General features: G+C 45.4%; 1 long non-coding RNA gene across 1 annotated transcript; it reads right to left on the bottom strand.

The window, feature by feature from the left end:
* Positions 1-2007: 2007 nt before the first annotated feature.
* LOC120359415 lies at positions 2008-2454 on the bottom strand. Its single transcript, XR_005576175.1, has 3 exons — positions 2440-2454; positions 2171-2339; positions 2008-2062 (listed from the first exon to the last, which is right to left on the bottom strand). It is a non-coding gene; the product is annotated as an uncharacterized LOC120359415 (long non-coding RNA).
* Between the last annotated feature and the right edge of the window lie 11714 nt (positions 2455-14168).

The following is a 14168-nucleotide window of genomic DNA, read 5'->3' as shown; positions in this document are numbered from 1 at the left end:
AAGGTAGAAGACGGTGACCCTGGTGGTTGTTTAAAATCTGGTTCTACATGAGATACAGGAGAGTAAGAGGGGGAAGGATAACGACAGGGGGAAAGAGAGTGTGATTCGGGGGACGGGTTTGAGACTGGCGGAGATGAGTCGGTCGGTTCGTCGGAAGTACTCAAATTAATTAGAGCGTTAGGCAAAACAGAAATTTTTGCTCGCTGATTGCGTAATTTTCCGCAGAGCGATAACGATGCGCCAAGCCTCCGGAGCTTCTTATTTCGGCGATTCCGACAGTTCTTAATGGCTCTTCGAGTTTTATGGTCAGGGACTCGCTTACGCACTAAAATGAATTTGAGAATTAAGGCTACGTTCTCTCTTTCTTATAAAGGGAAATAAAATTTATATTATAACTTCTTGAAAGAAGAAAAAAAAGAAAAGCAAAAGGAAAAAGTTTGAATTAATAAAAGGAACGGAATTCTTCGTTTCCGCTGGAAGCAAAGAAAACTGCGAATTCAATCGAACGAGAGTTCGATTGTATCCAGCAGGGAATAAGGAGAGTCGCGGACCCAATCGCGAGAGCTCGATTGTATCCTGCGGGAAATAAAGAGAGTCGTGGACCCAATCGAAAGAGCTCGATTGTATCCTACGGGAAATAAAGAAGGTCGCGGACCCAATCGAAAGAGCTCGACTGTATCCTGCGGGAAATAAAGAGAGTCGTGGACCCAATCGAAAGAGCTCGATTGTATCCTACGGGAAATAAAGAAGGTCGCGGACCCAATCGAAAGAGCTCGACTGTATCCTGCGGGAAATAAAGAGAGTCGTGGACCCAATCGAAAGAGCTCGATTGTATCCTACGGGAAATAAAAAAGGTCGCGGACCCAATTGAAAGAGCTCGACTGTATCCTGCGGGAAATAAAGAGAGTCGTGGACCCAATCGAAAGAGCTCGATTGTATCCTACGGGAAATAAAAAAAGTCGCGGACCCAATCGAAAGAGCTCGACTGTATCCTGCGGGAAATAAAGAGAGTCGTGAACCCAATCGAAAGAGCTCGATTGTATCCTACGGGAAATAAAGAAGGTCGCGGACCCAATCGAAAGAGCTCGACTGTATCCTGCGGGAAATAAAGAAAGTCGTGGACCCAATCGAAAGAGCTCGATTGTATCCTACGCATGGTGGAAGGGATAGCATGGTGTGCTCAATTTGCAGCCTTCTTTCTCTAAAATCTGCGCTCTCCGTCGTTTTTCTGCTTCTTATTCCAGAGGGCTGCCAAATGTGAAAAGTTGAAGTATTTCACTTTCTAAAGTCTGTACACCTGATATAACTGTCTTTGTCGGACGTTTTCTATTTTCACTCTATCTCTTTTCTTGCAGATAGTTACCGCTGTAAATAAATGTTATTAAATACAACACGACACAAAAGACTAATTGCGCTCATTGTAAAAAATTAATAAAAATTAAACAGTTTGTGTAAAATATAAAGATTAATAGTATTGAATAATAAAATAATATTTGAAATAACACTACAAATATAAATATCGTAATAAATTTTACGGTAATTTTAATAATAAAAAATAAAGTTCTTAAAAATTTAAAAAACAACTATTGATATACAAGAATTTTTTCCAAAACAAGAAATAAATAGAATTATTAAGTCCACAAATCATTACAGAATATTAATTTTTTGTAAATAAAAAATTATTGAAATTTGAAGATATTTTTTCATTAAAAATGAAAAGAAAAAAATAGTTAAGATAGTTAAATTGAATTAAATAATATTCATTGATTTTATGCTTGAGCCACGTGTTGGTGTTTTTGAATGAACTGACTAAGACAATCTCTACCGACAAAATGTGAAGAAATAAGTCATTATTTTTTATGCAAGTTTCATGATAAATATAATAATTTATTATACACAATTCTTATATTATACAGTTTTTAGATACACATAATTATTTATTATTTTATACATTTCAAAGTTAAAAAACTAAGAGCTAAAAATTCTATTTGATTTTTTTCATTTTTTTCTTGTTTTTGGTGGCGTTCAACACATTGCATATGTTTCCTCCAGCCTTCGATTACTGTAATAATAAAACAAAACATCATTGTTTATTGTATATACCAAGAATTTTGTGGTAAATTAAGATAGCAAATTACTATCATCAATAATCGTTCAATGTTGTTCTTACCTTCTAAATCGACCCTTCGGTGATTCTGCATCTATCATACATTCCTGTATATTCGATGGATCATCAGGGCTGACGAGTAACTCGGAAGACTACATGTACATTTTCGTGGATGACGGGAAGCGGAAAATCTTCGGCTATGACTTTGAAGTCCATATTACTTTCATTGTTACTAAAATAGAAAATATAAATGTTACTTTGATAATGTTATGCAAAAAAAGGAATGTATTTTTCAGTAATTAATACATCAATTATTATTTATTCATTTTTACCTATTTTCCGTTTTTGGTAACAATAATGTTGGAACTGCACTCGGCAAAAGCGACTGTCTTCGAATGTCCATAGGAGGTCGAATCTTTTTACTTCTCACAAACAAATCTTCTGTGAAGTGTGCTAAGCATATATTTGCTGAAAATTCAAATGACAGAATAATAGTTAAGTTAACTAACAATTAATAAGTTAACAATTGTCTTAGTTTACATCAAGCACTTGATGTGTGCTATGTAACTTCCTATTAAATTATTTTAATTTCGACAATACGTATAAATGTATACATGATACGTACATTTAATTATCTTGAAACATATTGTATCAGTTTAATATACTATTCTTTAAATTTATTGCAAAAGTTAAGACAATTAAATAGAAAGTTGTTGGTTAGTATATATATCAAGTAATTGGTGTTAGGTTAGGTTGCTCTATTAAGATACAAATATTTACAATATTTTCTTTTGGAACAGTATTGGAATGTTGTGTGTGTGCCTGTATGTGTAATACAAATTGCAATGGAAATAATGTCATTACAAAAAATTGGCTAATAATATTTAATAAGACTTACTATTCTTAATATTTTTGGGCATAAAACTCTCTCCGATTCTCTGAATTCAGCATTCACGCATTACTGCATTTTCCGGAAATCGGAAAAAGCTTACTTGCGCCGGCAAGTACGTTTCGTTGCAATTTTTACACGATTTCACTACACAATGTACCATTTTCACTTTATTTTACAATAAAGTTTAAAAAATAACCTCAAAGCACGTGTTGTTACTATGGACGCTATGAAGCAAAGACACTGAAATTGGAGCAATGACGCTGGCGGCGCTGGTATGACAGAAAAAGACGCAATGCACGCACTCGTACGTGTGACAAAGATGCGACCATCTAGGTTCAGCAACTTTCCGACATTAAATATTTCATTTTTTCACAGTTGGCAGCCTTCAGGAATAAGAGACACTTTGCCGTGAAAAGGGGCGTGGTTTAGCCAAATTGAGCACACCATGTTATACTTCCACCATGATCCTACGGGAAATAAAAAAGGTCGCGGACCCAATTGAAAGAGCTCGACTGTATCCTGCGGGAAATAAAGAGAGTCGTGGACCCAATCGAAAGAGCTCGATTGTATCTTACGGGAAATAAAGAGTCGCGGACCCAATCGAAAGAGCTCGACTGTATCCTGCGGGAAATAAAGAGAGTCGTGGACCCAATCAAAAGAGCTCGATTGTATCCTACGGGAAATAAAGAGAGTCGTGGACCCAATCGAAAGAGCTCGATTGTATCCTACGGGAAATATAAAGAAGGTCGCGGACCCAATCGAAAGAGCTCGACTGTATCCTGCGGGAAATAAAGAAAGTGAGAGTAATAGAGGGAGGAAAGGAAGGGTGGTGCAATAATACTGAGTATATGAGTGTTTTGAAAAATATAATAAATATCTTATTAGAGAGAGAAGGTAGTCTTATGAAAAGTAAAAAAAAAAAAAATAATAATAATGGACGGCTGAGACTTACTGTTGGGTGAAGTTTTGAAGGTGCGAACAATTTAGTGGTTGGCGGAGCGGATTCAGCTTACAACGGCGGACGGTTGGTCGACGGTTGGCACTCAGAGTGTTCGGATCTCACAATGCCGCGTCAAATTTAAGTACAATAAATACGAATCCGAACGTCACAAACTCGGACATATAATGTCACGGAATGTGCGCCGGATCGAACTAGAGTGAATCGCGAACGAAAAATGAGCGATTGATCAGAATGAAAAAGGTGCGGTATGTGCTCGTAAGTGACTGTAAATGACTGTAAGAAAGTAAGTGCTGAGTAAGTGCTCGCGAGCTCCGAAGCTCCTTCCTTTTATACCTGATTCTGCCTATGGTTCCTATGGGATTTTAATCCGCAGGTGTACCGTCTCTTATTATTGCCCACGCCCTACCTATTAATTGCGCGACAAGTGTTTCGAGTCGGTGGGGTCAATCATCCGCGTTTCAACGCTTGCTTCCGCCCAAAATCGGCACGTTTCAGGGGTAGACCAACCGTATTGACTCGACCGGACAATTTTAGCGTATCCGCGCGATTAAGATAGGCCATCTTTTCGCAATTTTTCGGTTGCTTGGCTGCATCGATTTCGAAAGAAAAGAATTGTTACTCCGCAGGACGTTTCACCCCCCGCCTTAGACAAATGTTGGGGGTACACAACATTTGCAGAGTAAGAAGGATAATTCTTTTCTTTCGCGGGAAATTTCCTTTTCAAGGGAGGACCCACATGTAAGATTTCTCTTAGATGTGCGTCCTGAGGTTCTAAGGAAAGAGCAAGAAGGGAAAAATATACAGCTTTCTCTTAATCCCTTCGTACTCTTTTTACAATATAAATTTCTTTCTCATTTTTTTTTATTATAGTATATATTTATATATATCTATATAAATATATATAGTTTTCTTATACGTATGCGGATTATTGAAGTATTTCTTTCTCTTTTTCCAAGGTGTTTTTACCTGAACCCGTCTTTCGAGATAGTGTTTTGTTCAAGCTTTATTTACTCGTCGACCTGCGTGGGTCCACCTGTCGGCATCTGCTTGCTGCAGGTGACGGAAGAATGCGCATTTTCTTCACGCTACCGTTTTTCTTTTACGGTGGGTCTTTAAATTCAGTTAAAAGTTCGATCACTATCCAGAAAATAAAGAGAAAGAAATGTAAACTCTCGTTTTGATACAGAATTAACTTATAGTTATCTTAATTTTAAGTTATCTAAAATTCGTCGTTGGACGCTTTCTAAGTTTAATAGTTATTTATATATGTATGTATATAAATTATGTATATATATATATATATATATATATATATATATATATATATATGTATATATACTTTTTATTATTATTCCCTTCATTTCTTATTTTTATATATATTTTGCTCTCTTATATGTATATACGTATATTATCTATTTATTTATTTTACTTATTTATTTTTTATATAATTTCTTTGAAAGGAGAAGGTTGCATGGGATACTTAATAGTAGATAAAAAAAAAAAGGTTTTTATTGAAGAAAAAAAAATAAAAAAATTTTTATTGTTATTTTTTTCCTTTTACAATAATTGTATATGTATGTTTATTATTATTATTATTTTTTTTTTGTTACGCAGCGGGGAAGGTGTTTTCTGTGACGCGATTCTCCTCCCCTTGTACGTGCCCTAGGAGTATCAGGGCCTCCCTCAGGTGGATGGTTTTCCTTAATGCATGGCCGCTCCTGGGTCCGAGGATGGTGGCGGTTACTAGTGCTGCTCCCGGCCTGAGTGGGTACTGGAAGCGTATCCACCCTCTTTCTCCTTCCGCCAGAATGCGTAATAGGGCCCTTGTCCTTCCGGGCCATGTGTCCGTGGATGTTGGCTGAGCCACATGCGCTAACCCGCATGCAATGGCTTGCCAAGGGAGCTTCCGGAATCTTTCTTCGAGCTGATAAAGTTCTCGGAAGGGTCTCCAGGTGGTACGGCCCCAATCGGCAAGCGCGACCATGGCTCTTCTGCGAGTCCGGTCTACTTTCAGGATCTCGCCGCGCTGCCATTCGCCCCGGTCGTCCCTGGTTGCCACTGCCTCCCCTGTGGTGATTTGGTTGGGCCAGAGGCTCATTTGTCGTTCTCGTCGGCCCATGTATATCATAAGGTCGATGATCAAATCCGTTAGAGCCGCTTCTCCAGTCTTGAGCCGTACCCAGAAGAGCAAGGGTGATTCAGTCCGGATAATTTGGACTTCATGTCGTCCACGGCTCAATTTCGCTATGTCGATATTCTTGATGACGGCTTCCATTCTCGATTGTTCAGCTGTTTGGTAGTCTTCCTTGGCAGACCTTAGACCTTGGTTGCAAGAAAGATTTAAAGTGACGGTTTCCCTGACTTCCTTGAGTATTTATACTCTTTTCTGATGCTCTCTCTCCTTTTCCCTCTTATCCTCAATATTTTGATCTGTTTTTCATTCTGGGTGTACGGAGTAGCTTGAGGGATTACGCTTTCCATATGTTCTCATTGAGGTGAGCGCATTTTGTAGATTTTCGGACTTCTCGCTATATTTGTTCTTTGGCTCCAGTTTTACATCGCCCTGATGACGGTTAGCCGCCCGTTATCCTTCCGTTGGTAGTCGGCTTATCGTTTTGGCCAGGTGAGCGTCATCGAGTTTAACTCCGCATAAGATAATGCGCATGACGTTGCCTTTTAAATTGCGGAAGCATTCTTTGAGATGATACACTCTGCATGTGGATTTTTTGGATTATGCGTCCTCAATCTCTTAAAACGACAGATACGCTTCCGTCTTATATATATATATGACAAATGTGGTGCCCATCTGTCGTCAGCTGTCTTCTTAGGTGGTTATGGCTAATTAATTCGGTGATACAGCTGCCTCGTTTGCAAACTCCTCTTGCCTTGGGACTCGAGTGATAATTCTTTAAAAGTTTCTTCTCTTACAAGAAGTTAGTTTCCTTATTTTGCTTGCTTATTATTTATGTATATATATATATATATATATATATATATATATATATATATATATATATATATATATATATATATGTGGATATATATATACATATGTATATTTTTTTATTTTTTTTTTATGTATAAGAATACATGTATGTATACGCTGATAGTTTGATAAATCACAATTACTGATGTGGCATTCGGTTAATTAATATAATAATATGAGACTTCCTCTTACTTCAGAAATGATATTATTGAACTATAAGTTCGAATATCGGAACACGTGTATGTTCCGGGGTTTTACTGTCTAATCCTTACATCCCTTTTTTATCTCACCGTTTTTTCACACCTTCTGGTCTTACCTGGGCGAAGCATCTGTGGCTTCCCCTACCCTTAGGGTCTTACTCCGTGTTTGCAGGCCCACGGATGCCGTTTTCGATGCAGTTTAGCGTCAGTTTGCCAGCGTGGGCATCGCAGTGCATCTCGTCGAGTTTTTCCTTTTTCGTTAAATATGAGTGACGAGTGCGGGATTGATTGGCTGGTTGACGCGGATAAAAGTGGTTCAACTAATTTTACTTAATGTATGGATTTGCGAGGTTTCTTACCTCGCATGGAATGTAAGGGAGAGTGACAGCAATGGAAGGAAATCCCCCTATTAGAAAATCTCGAATGATTTTTGTTGCAAGAAGGAGAAAGTCTCTACTAGTTCAAATTATATGTATATGTATATACTTTTTATTAGTGAAGTGATTGTGCCATCAAAGGATTATTTAAATCAAGGTATTGTGATTTACGTAACCATCATCTTACTAATAATTCTCGCTAAAAGACCTATTTTTTTTGTCTCGTATAAAAAATCATTACCTTTCGACAGAAAAATTTGTTGAAGTTATGCGTTCTGGGCGATAGTTAATATTACAATTGTTTAATCGTTATTCATAGGTACTTAACAATTGTGCTTATTGCTCGCGATAATCGGCATAACAAATTTTTGCTGTTCTTAAGCTTATCTTAGCGATCTTTACGATTTAGTTTACCTATTTACTCGTGTAGATAGGTATATCTGTTTTATATAGAAACAGGAAAGTAAAAGGCGACCACCAAATCCCCTTCCTTGTTTCTTTCGTGTTCCTGGTTACTTATTTATTTGTCAATTACTTTACAATATTTAAGACGCTTACAGAGTTTCTACATTGTTTTGGCGAGGTCAAGTATACAGATACGGTTTTTTTTTTTTTAATGTGGTGGCGTACATGTCCCCCCATTATTATTATTATCATTATTTTTATAGGAGGAAAACTTCTTATATTATTTGTTTCTATATAACTTATTCGCTGTATCATTAGTTTAAACATACTTATCTATGGGTTTTTTTTCTTTATATATATTTATGAATGAATGGAATTAGAAAAGGAAAAACGGCCTTTGGCCCTCCCTTTCGGTTTCTTTTGTGATTGTCAATGGCTTATTCCTTTGTTGCTAATTACTCGACTATTCAGGTACGCTTGTGAAGCTCTGCGTTGCTCTCTTTGTTAGAGAGTAATTCTTTGGTGAGAAGGGAGTTTATTCATATATTTATATATATATTAATGATAATCAAATGCGTACTGCTTTTTCCCCGTTTATCATTAGTATCATTCTCTTATAATTGTTTATCTATATACTTTTCTTCGCTATATACATACATTTTGTTCGGGTGAAAACAGGAAAGAAAAAGGGTAATCATCGAATCCCCTTTCTATGTTTCTCTCGTGTTTCTAATTATTTATTTATTTGTTATTATTTACTTAACTATGAAGACACGCTGGTGGAATTAAAATAGCACATTAAAAATGATTTTTCGGCGATGTACGTATCGTATGTTTGTGTACATATTCTTTACGCTTACTTATCTATCTATTTATTTGTTTGTTTACTATCTATTTATTTGTTAACTACTTGGCAAAAGATATATTGTGCGGATATGGCATCTCATGAACTGTGAATAATTGTGCTAGGATTAGAGCAAGCTATTTTATCGAGATGCAATCTCCACACCATTTTTTTTTTTGTTGACGGAGGGGAAATGCGTTACCGCATACCCCAGGCCCCGGGGGAGGCCTGGCGGTTATGTGGGGCTCTCCCCCGCCGTCGACGTGACGACGGGGGCATACCCACTAAAACCCCTCCGGGTGTCCGGCTCTGGTCCTTGACTGGGGACTCCGGGAACGCGTGCAGCATGCTTCCGGAGCCCCCCGGACCGGTCGGCCGAGGCCGACTCAGCACGCCGGGGGGACCCTAATACAGGTCCCCCGGCAGGGCCGTGAGGCCAAGCCGGCCTCAGGTCGGGGGAGAGGGACACCAGCCCTCCCCCGCCTCTTCACCTTGAGGTGTTTACGGGGGTAAAGCCCGGGGGTCCGGCCCCCCGGCCAGATGTCCCGGGCCCCTACGCGCCGGACTAGTCCGGCGCGGCGGCTTCTCCTTCTCAGTGTTGGGAGGGAGGAGGTAGGAAGAAGTTCCTTCCACTCCCCCACCAGCACCTCGGCGAGGCGCTAAAGGGGGAGCGATGGCGCGTAGTAGCGCGCGCGATCACTCCCCCGGACCGTTAGGTCAGATCTGCCTCGCCAGGCTCACTAGCGCGGGGGCCCTCCTCCCGCGGCTGCGCGTCCCAAAAGCTGGGCCGGCAGCCGTAGGGGAGGAGGGTCGCTCCCTTTCTTCATTCCCGTGGCGGTCGCCGTCGTCCCTCTCCTCCACGATAGTGGGGAGGGAGGGGGCAACCGCCACGGCTCTTCTGCCCCGCCGCCGAACGGTGGAACTCCGGGGCCGGGGGGGCCACTTCTTCTCCGTCGGGGCGGACGGGGCGGGGGTCGAGACGAATTGTGACCCCCGTCTCCGCCGCCCCTTCTGTTCCTCGCATCGCCTGGGGGCATACCTCCCCCAGGCTGACGCTCCCGCACCTTTTCAGCCTCCTCCTTCTGCAGCATGACTCGCTCGCAGAAGGAGGAGACCGCCTTCCAGGCGCTCTCCCTGCCGACCATCTGACTAATGATGGCCGGCAGGGAGAGATCACTTCCAACTTCAGCCCTCAGGACTCCGCGCAGCTCTTCCCACGCTGGACACTCTTCCAGCGTGTGCCGCGCGGAGTCCCGGGCGGCGCCACAGTGGTGGCACTGTGTCGTCGGCTCCTTCCTTATCCTGCACAGGTACTCACCGAAGCAACCATGCCCGGTGAGCACCTGTGTCGTCCTATAGGACAAGCCGCCAAACGGGCGGCCCACCCACTCGTCCAGGTGTGGTAGGACGGCCTCCAAGATCCGAGATCCGGTCGCCGGCGGGTTTTCGATGAGGTTCCTCTTCCATGACCTCATCACCCGCCGGCGGGCCCTCTCCCGTAGCAACACGGCGGCCCTGGGGGTAACTACCCCCCCCCCTCAAGGCGGATGGCTTTTGCCCTGGCGTAAGTCCAGGGCATCGGCCGTGTACTCCGCCGGAGGGAACCCCGCCAGGGCCATGATTGCCGCGTTGGGAGCGGTGCTAAACGCGCGCGTTATCCTTCGCGCCAGCCGCCGCTGCACGTCGTGCAACACCTTCTTGATGCGGCGGCTGGCCAACGCCTCGCGGAACCACACCGGGGCTCCGTACAAAGCCCCGGACATGACCGCGAGGGCGTACGCGCGTCTAGCACCCGCCCTCGGACCCCGGAGGTTGGGCATCAACCCATTGAGGGCATTCACCCTCCTGCCCAACCGCTGGGCCAGCTGGTCAAAGTGATCAGCGAAGGCCCAGCGACCGTCCAGGTGCAACCCAAGGTACTTCAGGGTTGCACCCACCTGAACACGGGTGTTGTCCACCAGGACGAAGGCCTGGGGCGGTACCCCGGAGGAGCCATCGTGAAAGAAGATGGCTTCTGTCTTCTCCGGGGCCACCCTCAGGCCCAGGCCTTTGATGGCGCCGACGACACAGGCCACGGCCCAGTCGCCGTTTGCGACTGCTCTTCCCCAGGAGGTCCCCCCGCTACTATGAACGTGTCGTCGGCGTAGCCGACTACGTAGCAACGGGGGGGGAGGGCCGTACGGAGCACTTTGTCATATGCGGCGTTCCATAGCAGAGGGCCCAAAACAGACTCCTGCGGAACGCCGCATGACACGTCCCTCCGCTGCTGGAGTCCGTCTTTGTCGCGGAACTCCAGCTCCCTCTCCCGGAAATAGTCCTGAACAATGGCGACGAGGTAGGGCGGCAGGCGAAAGTGCTCGCTCAGCACCGCCACCACCTCGCCCCAGGGGAGACTATTAAAGGCGTTGGCGATATCCAAGGATATCGCCAACGCCACCATCCCGTCCCCCGTTAGGGACTCCGAGAGGGACCGAACCTGACGTATCGCGTCAATTGTCGATCGCGCCTCTCGGAACCCGTACTGTTCGGGGGACAGTTCAGGACCGTTCCCGGCCATATGCCGGATGATGCGGTTAGCGATTATTCGCTCAAAAATCTTGCCCGCATCATCCAGCATACAGAGGGGCCTGTACGCGGAGGGACTCTCCGCGGGCTTGCCCTCCTTTTTAAGGAGGACAAGCCGGGCCCTCTTCCACCTCCTGGGGAAGGTACCTTCTCGGAGGCACTTCGTGTACATGGCACGAAGTGCCTCCCCTACGATAGGCGATGCCCGGGCCCAGATCTTGGCATAATGCCGTCTGGCCCGGGCGCCTTCGCCTTCTTGCCTCTAATGCGGGCAAAGGCCGCGACCATTTCATGCCTGGACACCTCCAGTTCCTCCGCCCATCCTGGGGGAGGGCCGGATTTTTCCGGGATATCCCTCCCCCGGGTGGGGAACAGTGTGTCCACCACCCTTTGGAGGAACTGGGGGTCCAGCGTCTCCGAGACTGGAGGCGCCCATGGGCGAAACCTTTTCATCACTATGCGGTATGGCTTGCCCCATGGGTCGCGGTCCAGCTCGGAGAGCATATCTTCCCAGGCCGCGGCCTTCGCCCGGGTTATGGCGGTCCTCAGGGCCTTTCTGGCGTCCCTGAGGACCGCTATGGCGTTTATCAACGCTTCCTCCATGCCCCGCCGCTTGGCACGCGTGTGCGCCCGCCTGGCGGCCACGGTGGCTCGCCTGAGTTCAGCGAGCTCCGTGGACCACCAATAGGCGGCGCGACGCGCCATCGGTCGGCTGCGGGGCATGGAGGCGTCGCATGCGCGCGACATTATCTCGCATAAGCGCTCCGCCTCCTCCTCGGCTCCGAGGTCAGCCTCTCCTCCCGGCCAGGTAGATGTCAGAAGACTGACCTCGAGGGCTTCCGGGTCGAGCTTCCTCAAGACCCATCGACGTCCATCACGTTTGCGGCGGCGTAGCTCGCGCACCTCCGCGGGGGGGGGGGGGAGACGAGCTCCATGGAGATCAGTCTATGGTCAGACAATTCCACCAAGGAACCCGCCTCCACGCGCCATCCCTTCACCCTGTTAAGGGCGTTGGGGGAAGCCCACGTTATGTCAACGATGGACTCCCCCCCGGCCCCCACGTAGGTGCTGACCTGGCCCCTGTTCAGCAGGACCAGGCCGAGCCCCGCCGCAAACTCCAGGGCGAGGTGGCCCCTAAGGTCTGTGCGGGGGGAACCCCAAGCCACAGCGTGGGCATTGAGGTCTCCCCCCACGACGACCGGCCTAGGAGAGCGAGCAATGATCTCGCTCTCCATGGCATCTAGGACCTCCTCGTACTACCCCCTATTAAGACTAGGGGGGAAGTAACAACCCACGATGTCGATAGGTCCATATTCGACCATCACGAAGCCCTCTCCGGCCGATATCGGGATCATCGGCGGAGCGCTCGGCACATGATGGCTGGCCATCGCCACCTTCCCCGAGGGATCTCCAACCCAGTTGGGGTTGCCCTCGGGGATCCTATACAGGTCGGCGACGATGGCCAGCCCGCCACCCCCCTCCGCCAGGCACTGCGCAAGCATGTCTTGCGCAGCCCTGGCGTGGTTGAGGTTGAGCTGGAGGAGCCTAAGGGGCATTTTCAGTTGTCCCCTGAGGCTCCTCCACCTCCATCTCGGTTTCGCGGGTTTCCGCGTTCGTCGTTCTTATGTTCCTCTCCCTTTGCGGGAGAGGAGCTTCCTCCTCAACTACAACCATGGGGACCGGAGCAGGGGGCGGGGTTGGGACTAGAGTTGTAGCTGGCCCCGCCTCCTTCCGGCCCTCGGTGCTCGGGGGTGCCCGTTGCGGCTTGTTCGCCAGGCACCCCTTTGCGCCTATCCTATGCTCGGCGGGTTTGCCCGCGTCTCGACAGACCGGGCAGCCCGCCTTTGCAGTGCATGCCTTGGCCAGATGGCCAAGGCCTCCGCACCGGTAGCAGCAGCCGGATCTGTCGATCAGACTGCTGCATCTGGCCTGTACGTGGCCTTGGGCCAGGCACTTGTGGCACTGCAACCCCCGAGGGGAAAGCAGCACCATTCGGCAGCTCGACTAGCCCACCCTAACGCGGGGGGCGGCCAGAGCTGCCTTACCGGTCTTGGCTGGGACACGGACCCAGCAAGTGCCTAACCCGTTGGGAGCCATTCGGATCTCCCCCACTTTGATATCGTGGGGGGAGCATCCCAATCTCCACACCATATATGTCTACAGTAAACATTTCTAAATATTCTGTTACCTATTAAACTTTGTTTATAATATATATATATACATATATATATTTTTTTTTTTTTTTGCTAAATAGATATGCTTGTTGTAAATATTCTCAAATATCGCCTCTAAATATTAAGTAATATATTATAATGTGGCCCCCTTTTTATACTTGCTAAATAGATATTCTTACAAAGACATATACATTTTTTGTATAAAATTTTTTTAATTATTGATATATAAATTTATTTATTTATATATATATATATATATATGTATATATATTTTTTTTTTTAACATAATAGGTCTTTTCTTTTGTTTATTGAATATATTGTATATATATTTTTCTGCGTAGATCAATTATTTTTTTGTCGTTTCTTCTTTTGTGTTTTTTTTCTTTTTTTTTGCATTGGTATTTACAAGACTATTTAAGCATTGTTAACAGCGAACGGCGGTCACACTTCGGTTGGTTTGGCCGGCTCTCTGGCATTTATTTGGTTTAATACATGGGTAACCCCACCCAAGTTTCAGGCGTATGATGTCTGCATGCTCAAATGTGTTAAGGCAGTCCTGACATTCCTCGGCGTCGTTATACCTTACCATCTCTTTTCGATAAATAGCGCATTTTTCTTGATTATAGAGAAAATTCATATGAATCAGGAGATGTGGCG

Source organism: Solenopsis invicta, chromosome 13 (assembly GCF_016802725.1).
Source record: "Solenopsis invicta isolate M01_SB chromosome 13, UNIL_Sinv_3.0, whole genome shotgun sequence".
NCBI lineage: Eukaryota > Metazoa > Arthropoda > Insecta > Hymenoptera > Formicidae > Solenopsis > Solenopsis invicta.
This window is presented reverse-complemented; position numbering and strand designations above follow the sequence as displayed.